Source organism: Quercus lobata, chromosome 4 (assembly GCF_001633185.2).
Source record: "Quercus lobata isolate SW786 chromosome 4, ValleyOak3.0 Primary Assembly, whole genome shotgun sequence".
NCBI lineage: Eukaryota > Viridiplantae > Streptophyta > Magnoliopsida > Fagales > Fagaceae > Quercus > Quercus lobata.
Genome location: NC_044907.1, coordinates 17,527,734 through 17,541,109, shown reverse-complemented (window position 1 = coordinate 17,541,109; position 13,376 = coordinate 17,527,734).

Here is a 13,376-nt window from a genome sequence, read left to right as displayed (position 1 = left end):
AAGAGGTCATCATTGAGAAGTCGCTAAGGCTGAGGTTCTCAGCTACTAACAATGAGTCAGAGTACGAAGCTCTGATAATGGGAATGAGCATGGTCCATAAAATGGGTGGAAAGGCAGTGAAACTGTTCTCGGACTCGAAGCTGGTCGTTGGCCAGGTAACTAGAGAGTTGGAGGCCAGAGACCCGAGAATGCAAGGGTATCTGAACCGGGTTAGGCATATGCGAACAGAGTTCGAGTCGTTCGACGTATTACATATTCCACGAGGCGAGAATACCCACGCAGACTCCTTAGCGACCCTTGCCACCTCCTCAGCACGAAATTTCCCACGGGTAATTATTGTGGAAGACTTGCATACCCCCACTTCACCAGAAAAGGAGATTTGCCAAGTTCGTCAAGCTAGTTTGACGCAGTGCTGGATTGACCCTATATTAAAATTTCTCGACAGTGATGTGCTGCCCGAAGATAAGGTAGAAGCTGAGAAAATACGAAGGAGAGCACCTCGGTACTGGTTATCCGAAGATAAAAAGCTATATAGACGGTCCTTCTCTGGGCCATACTTGCTCTGCGTGTCTCCCGAGGCAGCAGAATTAATCCTGGAAGAGTTGCATGAGGGTATTTGTGGAAGCCACACAGGAGGAAGATCCCTGTCATGCCGAGCACTAACGCAAGGTTATTGGTGGCCGAATATGCAGAAAGAAGCGCAGGAGTACGTTAAGAAGTGCGATCAGTGTCAAAGATATGCTCCGAATATCCACCAACCTGGAGGAGTTCTTAACCCTCTCTCAAGTCCTTGGCCCTTTGCACAATGGGGGCTAGACATTGTCGGCCCTTTTCCTAAAGCTATAGGAAACAAGAAGTACCTGCTGGTCGGCACAGACTACTTCACCAAATGGGTTGAGGCTGAACCCTTGGCGAACATCCGGGACGTAGATGTGAAGAGGTTTGTCTGGAAGAACATTGTTACGCGATTTGGAATCCCACGAGCTCTTGTTTCGGACAACGGGCTCCAGTTCGATAGCAATGCCTTTAGGAAATACTGTTCAGAACTGGGAATAAGAAACAGATATTCCACTCCAGCTTATCCGCAAGGCAATGGGCAGGCTGAAGCTGTTAACAAAGTCATTGTCCATGGGCTTAAGAAGAGACTAGACGACGCGAAAGGAAGATGGGTGGAGGAACTCCCACATGTGCTTTGGACATATCGGACAACGCCCCGGCGTTCGACGGGAGAGACTCCTTTCTCCATGACCTACGGAACCGAGGCCGTTATTCCGCTGGAAACTGGATTCCCGACATTAAAGACCAGTGCATTCTCTTCAAGTAATAATGATGCGATGTTGGAAAAAAGTTTAGACCTGATTGAAGAACGAAGGGAAAGCGCGATGGTACGGCTAGCTTACTACCAGCACAAACTCAAGCAGTGCTACGATAGCAATGTGAGGATGAGGCCGTTAACCATAGGCGACCTGGTGCTGAGAAAGGTCCTGGGGGCCACTAAGAATCCAAGCTGGGGAAAACTGGGACCCAATTGGGAGGGACCGTATCGAATTACCTCTGTAGCTGGAGTAGGGGCTTATTATCTAGAGGATCTAGACGAAAAACCTGTACTCCATCCTTGGAATGTAAATAATCTCAGAAGGTATTATTATTAGTAAAGAAGTTTTAATTTAAATATTCTCTTTTAACTTACGTCAGATATGCATTCTATGAGTCCCGCATCCTGTCATATCATACTGAATTGTTAAACAGAAACTGAGTTATGCCAGGTCCTCGGATCGCAAACTTAGTGGAAATTAACATCCTATCATACTGAATTGTTAAACAGAAACTGAGTTATGCCGGGTCCTCGGATCGCAAACTTAGTGGAAATTAACATCCTATCATACTGAATTGTTAAACAGAAACTGAGTTATGCCAGGTCCTCGGATCGCAAACTTAGTGGAAATTAACATCCTATCATACTGAATTGTTAAACAGAAACTGAGTTATGCCGGGTCCTCGGATCGCAAACTTAGTGGAAATTAACATCCTATCATACTGAATTGTTAAACAGAAACTGAGTTATGCCGGGTTCTCGGATCGCAACCTTAGTGGAAATTAACATCCTATCATACTGAATTGTTAAACAGAAACTGAGTTATGCCAGGTCCTCGGATCGCAAACTTAGTGGAAATTAACATCCTATCATACTGAATTGTTAAACAGAAACTGAGTTTGCCGGGTCCTCGGATCGCAAACTTAGTGGAAATTAACATCCTATCATACTGAATTGTTAACAGAAACTGAGTTATGCCGGGTCCTCGGATCGCAAACTTAGTGGAAATTAACATCCTATCATACTGAATTGTTAAACAGAAACTGAGTTATGCCGGGTCCTTGGATCGCAAACTTAGTGGAAATTAACATCCTATCATACTGAATTGTTAAACAGAAACTGAGTTATGCCAGGTCCTTGGATCGCAAACTTAGTGGAAATTAACATCCTATCATTCATACTGAATTGTTAAACAGAAACTGAGTTATGCCAGGTCCTTGGATCGCAAACTTAGTGGAAATTAACATCCTATCATTCATACTGAATTGTTAAACAGAAACTGAGTTATGCCAGGTCCTTGGATCGCAAACTTAGTGGAAATTAACATCCTATCATTCATACTTAATTGTTAAACAGAAACTGAGTTATGCCAGGTCCTTGGATCGCAAACTTAGTGGAAATTAACATCCTATCATTCATACTTAATTGTTAAACAGAAACTGAGTTATGCCAGGTCCCCGGATCGCAAACTTAGTGGAAATTAACATCCTGTCATTCATAATGAATTGCTAAACGGAAACTATGTTATGTCAAATCCTTAGACCACTAATTCGGTAGAAACTTACCTGCTAAGTTGTGCATTGAATTATTAAATGGCAGAAAGAGTGGTAATGAGTTTTCTAAATCGTAATCTCAGTAAAAGTAATGCCCTATGAACATTCGTTAAGGAGTCAGAAAGAGAGAGCTTCGAATGCAAGATTGATGTACAATAAAGGAGGCGTCTGAAATGAATCCATCCAAAATTACAACGACAAAGTAAGTAAGTGTAAAGATAACTTAGAACCATCAGAATGATAAGAAAGTAAGCGAGAAAGTCCTCTACTAAGTGTCTAAATTGAAATTACAAAGCAGTTTCTATCTTTTTACTTTTTGATGATGCCCCCAGCCGATTGAACTGTGGAGTCCAATTCTTGTTGAAAACCCTGTGAGACCGTATATGTCTTCGAAGCAGTGGTAGATTTGTTTGGAGAAGCTCTTGGAGGGGAATTGCGAGGTAAAATCTCCTCGCTGGGGGTAATAGCTGGGGCTGGAGTATCAGCTTGGTGTGGTTGAGGAGCTGAGGTGCGTATCGCTTCGGGGTAATATACGCTCTCTGGCTTACGTAGTTCAGATGAGGCTTCAACCCCAGCACGGTTAAGAGCCTCGCTCCAGGTTCTCGCACAGAAGATACGGCAAACCTCCGGAACCTCGGCTCTTAACGCTTTCTCAGTTTCAGCTATCCCGATTTCGTAGCCCCTCTGCTCGGCTTCACCCATTGCCTTCTCAGACTCGATTTTTGCTTTCTCGGCTTGTTCTTTAAGCTTTTCGGCTCTCTCCCTTAACCCCTGAGTTTCTTCCAGATGCTTCTTAAGAACAAGAACTTGCTCCTGAGTTTTCTTCAGCTCAGCATTCGCCTCGCGCAGAAGCTTGGCTTGTTCCTCGGCCTGCTTCTGGTAGCCCTCTGATGACGATTCAGCACTCTTGCGAGCTTCTTCCTCAACCAGCAGCTTTTTCCTTGCGACGGTTAGATCCTGTTCAGATTTGGACAAGGTTTGAACAGCCATTACCCTTCTTTTCCTTTCACCATCTAGCTGATTGGAACAAGCATTGAGCATCTCATCTAGCTTGAAGGTATTTTGGATGATCTGTAAAAAATAAAAAGGGGGGTGAGTTAGTGTTATAGTTAATGAAAAGTACGCATTAGTAAGTAACAGTCACAGAATGAGGCAGTATAAAAGATAGCTTCCCACCATGCCCAAATATCGTTTATTGTCAAGGATGAGTTGATTCTTCCTCACATTCTTTAGCTCGGCCATATCCTTTGGGAGCAATAAGGCCTCCTCTATGGCCGAGGCCACATGACACCCTATGCCGCCGTTATAATCCCTTACAGAGGCATCGTTTCGCAGGGGTTCCCCACCGAGCATAGGAACTGGCAGCCATGCTTGTGAATCGGGATGTGGGGAATCGAATTCCTCTTGGCCCCGCGTAGAGGGCTGTCCGGTTTTCTGCTGCTTTGCCGCTCGTTGGACATCCTCCTCTCGAGTGGGACGGGATTTGCTCGCATCTGCCACCCCCTTACCTTTCTGCTCTCTGCGCTTCTCTGGCTCGGCAGTGCTTGGCGGTGCTGTTTGCGGAGATGATAGAGGAGGGTGGCGGGGGACTGGAGGAGGAGACCTGGCTGGAAGAGATGAAACTTGCGATGGTACTGTTTGGGCAGGTGTAGACTTTCCCTGTTGACCTCCTATCAGCTCCATTAGGCTTTTTTGGGGTATCCTTTTTACCCCCATCTCGTCAGAACTTTCCTCGGGGTTTGAGGGCTGATCGAAAATCTCAAAATCGTCCGCGGATTCCAATGTTGTTGCGCCGGTTTGCTTGCTTTTTTCCCTTTTCCTTCTCCTATTGGTGCCCTTTTTCTTGAGGGAATGTGGAGGTGAAGAAAGCCTCGCTGAGACGCTGGCCACGGAAAGAGGTTCTGTGAGAGGTGTGTGTTCGGGAAGTGGAATACCCTCTGGAGCAATGAATCCTTCGTAGGCAACACTGATACGGCGAAGCCGAGGATCGCGTGCCCTAATCACGCACTTCGGCGCCTGAAAGCCAAAAGAACGGGGGGTATATCCGAGAATTAAATGGGCTGCTCGTAGTTGACCATCAGCCTCGTTCACGTATATTTCAGCTCTCAATAATCTGTCTAGGCTCGCTTTGTTGACCAATCTGAGATTGGGCTTCGTGTAGCGTTTATCTGCAAGACCGTTGGTTTTAAAGTTAAAAGTTGAGAGACGCGAAAATAATAAAGGTGATTAAAATGTGATTATGAGCTAAGTAGCATAGGTCTATAACTTCGCACCCACCTGGCGTTCCCTCCACAGTCGGGCAAGATAGACCATCGTGCCATTCCCCAGAAAAAATGAGGAAATCCTCTTTTAGGTGTTTATTTGAAGTAGGGAGGCACTGAATCAACCTTACTTCAGGATATCTCGACTTGAGATAGTAGTCCTGGTCAGCTAGGCGATGAAGGCTGTACGCCCAATTCACGTCGTGATGGGATAGATTTAGACCCATTCTCTGATTCAGAGCGTCTATACTTCCTAGAATCCTAAACATATTGGGAGCGCATTGGGTGGGGGATAGCCTAAAGAAATTAAGGTAACCCCTAGTGATACTACCCATGGGGATGGTCATCCCTCCTTCAATAAAGGCGATCATGGGGATAACCACTTCCCCAGTTTGCCTGGCGTCAACCCACTCCCCTTGGGCCGCATACCTCAGCCCTACCGTTGGTGGGATACTGTACTTCATGCGGAAGTTTCTAATACCCTCCTCGGAGTCAACGAGACACCGAAAGGGATTCCTCTGCTTCCCCATTTTCTCTAAAGAAACTTAGTAGAGGAAAAACTTTTTGATTTTGAATAAAAATGGTAAAAGCTTCGAGGGGACTTACAGGTTCAAAGGAAGGACCTCGGACAACGTACGATTATTTGTAGTCGCCAGGAGAACAGTGAAGACAGGAAGAAGGCAGGTTCAGTGTATAGGCCTTAGAACCGCGTAACCATCAAAGGTAAGGTACGGGTTTAATTTGGGAACGCCTTTATAGTCATGTGAAGATTGTGAGCGGCGAAATTCCCGCTCACAAAGCAAGAGAAGCCCCCTACCGTTCGATTTGGATCTAACCGTCGAACGTGGGGGACAAGGGAGTTGTCAGAATTTAATGCTGCCAAAATCGGGGCGCTGAAGCGTCAGGGGCATGCCCCGAAACACGCACAGGTGCAGGCTCATGACGTCAAAACCCACCTTTTCTCCTGAGGAGTCGAAAAGTAGGATTTTGAGGGGCTATTGTGGGGATCATTCGGTTGATAGGCCCATAGGATTCAGAACTGGTTGAGGATTGTTGGGCCAGTGGCCCATCCGAGGTCGTGCACCCGTCCGAGGACGCCATGCTCCTCGGCAGTATGCGTCCGAGGACGATCGCGCCCGAAGACGATCAGGACGTGGTCTCACCACGATCAGACCTCAGAAGTAGGTCATCTCAAGGGATAGAGTAGCCCACTGAAGATGAAAGAGATAAGGCAAACAAATATCTGAAACTATAGCTGCCTCCGCATTAATGACCTTTCAACCAACTCTTTGGCCGCATTAATGTGGAGGTGATACCTGAGCAGTAGGGAAGCAGCCTTACAGCTGCCCGTAGGAAGTTCCAGGAGGCACTAGATGGGACAGAAAGAAATCCCCCAGACACAATCTACACGTGTTCGGTGAAGATGGATCGCGAAGGGGAGTATATAAACTAAAAGAGGAACATGAAGAAGGGGATTGAAAAGAAAAAAAAAGAAGAACACACATAAAACTGAAGAGAAAGAAGTAAGAAGGAGAGAGAGAGAGAGAGTAACACTAGGGACTTAAGAAAAGACGTTGATTATACCAACAAAAAAAGAAGGAATACATTGTATGGGCTTGAGAGAAAATCTTGGAGGTAGATACCACAGTTAACCTAGCTCTTTACACCCACGCTCTACAAATCATATTGTCTGGGCCTTTTACGTACGAATCCAATACTGTTTAGGTTCGTCACCAAATCGTGTCCTTACAATATTCTTGTCACATTAGTATGTAAGATTTTTGTAGTAGTTTTACCATTTTTCATCCATAATTTTTTTTTTTTTGGAATAATGCCAAAGTTGTTAAAAATTTTAGTATAAAAAACTTACAAATTGATGTGCAATGAATTTAATTGGTGGTATTTCAACAAGATGATAAATTTGTATTACTTCTTGTGACTTGTAACAAATGAATTTGTACAACCTATGTAAAAATTTATAATATTTCTAACATCATTTAATTTTTGAGCATTTTTAAGAGTGAAAGAAAAGATATACTACTCATATTTCTTTAGATAAAAAAAAAATTACTCGTGGTCACAAATTTTGGGTGCCTTTCTCTAATAGGGAGCCCTAGGCCAGGCTTAGGGCTAACCTTGGTGATTTGTGAACAACTTTGCGGGTGGGGAAGTTATATTATTATTATTATGTACAGTATTTAAAAGTGAAATATGAAGATAACCTTCATGATGGACTTAAGTCCTTTTTGATAATTTGCACTAAAAAACATCAATTTTAGACCAAAATATTCCAAATGCTCAGTGGAGAAAAACACTTAACTATAATTTCCAAAATAGTATTTTCAAATTTCAAATTTTAAAATGACAATTTTATAATATCACAATTAAAATAAAAAAATAATAATAATCCAAGGGGATAACAATGACTACAAATATCTTAATTATTACTACTAAAGATTATTAGAACAACCTTAAGATTTTTTCAGACTCAATTTTTAGGATAAACTAGTTGGTAGGGGAGTATATAATTATTTTGAGATATGGTATATTGTATAATTTTATTATTTTTACAAATATATAATTTTATTATTTTTCATAGTAAAGTTGTCTATATTCTTCTAACTATTGTTACTGTGCATTATATTTTCTTAATTTCTTTTGGCACAACTAAAATTTTTAAGTTTCAAATTTTTCATTCTCCTAGGGAGATTATCATGATAATCAAAATTTATCACATAATTACAATTGATATTACTCAAATAATTGATAAGCACATTCAAATAAAATAAAATTCTTACTTCCAAACTAAGATTAACTGAAACAAATGGAGAGAGAGAGAGAGAGAGAGAGAGAGAGAGAGAGAGAGAGAGAGAGAGAGAGAGAGAGAGAGAGAGAGAGAGATAATGGACCAAATGGGTTGAAGAGGATTGAAATGGACTTAATGGACCCTCCTTCACATGAGAAGAGTGGATACACATATATTATACTCCCAAGTATTTTATAATTTTCTTATGGTAATTACATACTAAACAATCTTTATCTCATTCTTAACAACAAAATTAAAATTGAAAATTAGATTACAACTTTAGCCAACAACGTATGCATCGCCTTATCCTAGATAAATTAAACCTCATTTTAAAGAAAATAATGAATTTTTATTTATTTTTATTAAATTCTATGCTACAACCTTGATATTAATTTTCCATATAGAATTAATATGCATGTGTGTGTGTTTTGATGGTTTTTCTCAAATTTTGTAGATCTACATCTTGGTATAAAATGGAAGAGCAAAATAGGTAAAATTTCAAAATTTACAAAGTTGTTTTGTTCGTCAATGCAGCAATTAGTCCTCCTCGTGGATTCAAAACTCACCCAACTTGTCCAATTGTCATCCAAAAAAAAAAAAAAAAGATTTTTTTTTATTATGAAAATATGATTATTATTTTCTTTCAAAAGTGAAAAAAAAAATGATAAAAGAAACTAATTAATAATGTACGGTGTACGGCCTCAAGCCTAATGGGCCTCGGCCCAAACATTCTCAAGAATTGAAGTTGAGCCCAAACCTCATAGTAAGCCCACATCGGTTTTGAGTGTGTGATAGATAAGCCCATGTCTGGCCGTTTATGACCTGTTCAGGATTGCGTATGCCCGGAACAACATACCTCCCCTGTGGCTCGGTTGCTAGGCAATCTTTTGGAGACAAAAATGAGTTCCAAAGCCACTACCACCATTTCCAATGAGATATATTCCATGTCAAGAATAATCGCATTGGACCCCACCCACATGAGTGAGACCAGAATGCAATAATGAAACCCCCACAAACCTCAAGCTATAAATAGAAGAATTGAGTAAAGAAAGGGGGTTGGGAACTCTGGAAAAGAAAGGGAGAAAAGAGAGAGAAAGAAAGCGAATTAGGAGAGCAAGGGAAGAGAGTAGCACGGAGAGGAAAACAAGGGCGTTTACTGGGGTTAAGGGAAGTTAGAGTGTCACTCGGAGTGGAACTACCCTTAGTAGGAAACACTAGGTCTACTCTATAAGTAAATTGTGAGCCCAATTCTAGGCTCGGTCCCTAAGGTAGAGGTTGGGTGCCCACAATTAATATAGTAATTTATTACTTCTCATGAAAGTTTTGTGTGTGTATGTGTATATATAGAAATGTTATAATTTGATAAGATGATGAGTCTCTATTAACAAAATATCATAATTCACATTTCTGTACTTGACTTTACCTATTTACGAAAATGATTTCTTTTGAATCATAAGTGTAATTTTAATTTTTTTTAAATAAAGTCAATAAATAACATATTCATGTATAAACAAACCTTCAACAAATAAAAACAATATAATGAGTATATACATATTACGGATTTTATTATACCAGAATACCGCTTAATATTTACATGAATAGTTAGTTATAAATTAGAATACCATGTGTTTCTGCTTAGAATTATTGGTTGTTCATTTATGATATAACACATTTTTTATCAGAGAAATCCCAACCTTGACTCAGCCCATAAAGGTTATGTAGAGTGATTGCCTATATACATATAGCTCACCGAATGTGCAGAATTTTTTTAATCGGAAATGGACTTATATTGGCTCATTGGGCCCGCATTAACTATTAGCAATTGTGGCTGTGGACTCAGCCCACAAATGGAAAAACTGAAACATCACGAGAATGAACCTACTAAAAAAAGTTGCAAATTACTTTTATCCAATTCAGTAAGTTTCATTAAAAAAAAGGTTGGTCAGTTTTAAGATTAATTATTGTCTGATTAGGGGTGTGCAACTAACCCACCAACTTGCCAAAACCGACTTAATCTAACCCAACCCGTTGGGTCAGTTTTTAGAGGTTGGTGGGTTGGGTTAGGTAAAATACTATAATGGGTTAGATTGGGTTTGGATTATAAGATTCACAAATCCACCTAATCTAACCCGACACACTTATATTTAATATATATATATATATATATAATTTTAAAAATATAATATATAATTTTGTTATTTACTTTTTTACCCATCTTCCTAAATAAAACCCAAACCCTAAATTCTCCTCATATAATTTGTGTTGGTTTGATGTTATACTCATGATTATTTAGTTATAAATTTGCTCTTATTTGTGGTAATGTTGTTCTAATTCTCAATTTAATATTACTAATAGCAATTAAAAAAAATTTGTCCAATCTGTGGGTCCAACTCGACCTATGTGGGTTGAGTTGGATTATATTTTTTTCACCTATTACGGTGGGTTGGGTTGCAAAAATCCATAAACCCAACCCATGTACATCCTTACTCTGACTTACTGAAACTTGAAATGCAAAGGTCACAAATTGAGCTTTTTTTCTTAGCAAAGCACACTATTCAAAGGCTAAGTGGGTCAAAATGATAATTGTAGAGTGAAAAACAACTTGATTTTCAACTCTGTGGTTTGATAACTTAGTAGCCCACCGTGTATCCCAATAGGCCCTATTTTGTAACTAGACGGGTCAACCTCCATCTCTGCTCTTCCTCAATCCGTTTGTTGGGCCCTAATCAGCAATGATGGTCCCAACTCCCAAGCCTCCCTTGTTTTTTTTTTTTCTTAGCTCACTTCTTAATAAATTTCATCATTCAAAATATATATTGTGCATGGCATTGGCTACAAAATTCTTAATACAGGAGGGAAAAGGAAAAAAAAAAAAAAACATAAAAAAAATATACATGATAGCTATGACTATGGGGAGGCTACAAGATTGATTATTTGCTCCAATGTTATATATCATAAACTTACCTTATCATGATGATAAACTTCATAATAAGTCATTATTCTTGTGCACCTGTGGTGATGAAAGATAATTTCAATATATTAGAATAATAAGCTTTGTGATTTAAATAATGACAGTATGCTGAGTGAGGCATTTCGTAGAATATTAAAAAAAAAAAAAAACCATTATCAATATCTTAAGGAATTTTCCTCAAAACCTAGTAAAAAGAATCTCCTCCAAACTATTATGTGGAAATTCATAGGACAAATATGTGCATTAAATCACTTGAGTCATTACATTATTTAAACTAGTCACATAATTACTAAATTGGTCATATGACTAAAACTACACGTTGATGATCATATGAACAATCACATAGTGAATTGGAAGAAATTTTCTCTAAATTGATTTGCAGGAAAATCTATTAATGACTTAATGCGTAAATTAAGCTTTCATTTATGTTTTACTAGTAAGAAAATTCATGATGCAGGAATGCCCATTTGGAGGATTAACAAATCCCAATTAATTTAGAATTTGTGGAATTAGTAACCATTTAATTAGAGTTTATTAAAGCTAGCATGTAATCTGTAGGGGTAAAATTCCCAAGTCAACAATGGGCCTTGGGCCCCGCACGGAGTCCAGCCATGACCAAAAGGGAAAATGGGGACCAAGAGACTTCCAGCCCAACTCTGTTGAGCCCAACTTATTTAAAAGACGTCCGAGGAGGAATGTCTCCTCGGACGCACCAAATACGGGTCCAATATACGCCCTATCCACAGTGAAGAATCATCCTAAACAAATGTGGGTGGTAGGATGAGCCTTACAAAGCAGGAAGAAGGGAGAAAATGTAAGACGTCCAGGGGGCAACCATAACTGCCGCATTGAATGCAAGGAAGCTACTTTTCCAGGCGCATTAATGTGGAGAAGATAGGCAAACAGTGTTATATTGGCCAATGCAACTCACAGAAAGATAAGGTGGATGTCCGATAGGACAGGCACTCAAGTGAAGGTCCAGATGGTTAACAAGTGTAAGGTTCTTATCAATTTAAAGAGGCTATATAAGATAAGGAAATCCCCATGAAGAAGGGATCGGCAAAATTGAGAAAAGAAAAGAGAGAGAGAGAGAGAGAGAGAGAGGAATGTTGTAGTCTTTAATCATAACAAGAGGTGCACCCATACGTCTCCTCGGATTGAGTATCCTGTGGACATTAAGGAGATATTCTTACGTTCAAATTGCTGCATGGCATACAATTAACTAACATTCACTTCGTCCAGCCCTAATTCTGTAACCCGCTCTCTACAAATTCATTGTCTAGGGTTCTTTGGGCTAGAATCACTTACTTGTTGGGCCTGGGCCCCAAAGACAGACCCTACATAACCCATAAAAACACATTTAAAATTAAGCATATTTTTTATTATAAAAATATAAATAATTAGTCAAATTGTTAAAAAAAAATAGCATGTATAGATATATTTAAAACTAAACACAATTTTTATCATAAAAATATAAATAATTAGTCAATTTTTTTTTTTTAAAAAAGTAAATGTAATTAGTCACATATTAAAATTCTTATCTAAATTTAATACTGTAGGTGCCCAATTTGTTACGATCCCAAGACAGTATTGGGCTCATATGAAAAGAGGCCCTCACAATATCATTTGTAGAGAGTGGACTACAAAGGTATGGCCTTGAGCATAGATGATCTGCTTAGTAGTAGTTTCTTCGAGAAATACTATATGTGCGGGTTTGGTTTCCCTAGCTAAACCCCTTTTCTTTTTTTTAGCCAGAGTCCCCCCCCCCCCCCGAGCTTTATTTTCTTCTCCTTTTATACTGATGTTCCATCCCCCTTTTTTGTGTCCACGTGTTGATTTTACTTTTGGGGTGCAGGCCTGTCCAGTCGACCCATACCTAGAATGGTTGGGAGTTGCTGGAAAGGCGCATGGGCATGGGCATGGGCCTGTCAGACGCCGAATTCCGTATTACTGTGTTGGCTGCTTTTTCCCTGACCCTGCCCGCTACACTCAGTTTGCTCCTTTCTTTGGGCATTTAATGAAGTGCCGAGGAGGAGGTCGTCCTCGGCAATGGCTCTCCTCGGCTTGGGCTGCGGACCTTAAGATAAACTGGGCCTGGGCCGGGGCTACACTTTCTTTAGCCCCACAATAGCCCCTCAAAAGCCTGATGCTCGACTTTTAGTTGGGGAGGAGGGTTTTGATAATGTTGGGCCTACATCATAGCCTGCTCTGATTCTGCACTTCATTAATATTTGCATTTTTCCATTTACATGGGGGAACGTGTCAAATTAAGAGGCATTCCTTCACCTACTCACGCGGGGTCCTTTGACACCCCTACGCTCGAGGTGCTCCTTCACGAGGATCTTCAGATCCTACGGTCACAAATGGCGTTGGAACTTGAGCCCACTATTCCTTGTCTGTAGCATTCTTTGGAACTCTGGTAAATTAAATATCTCCTCCTTTCCCTTTAAATAAGTAGGACAGTAGGTCA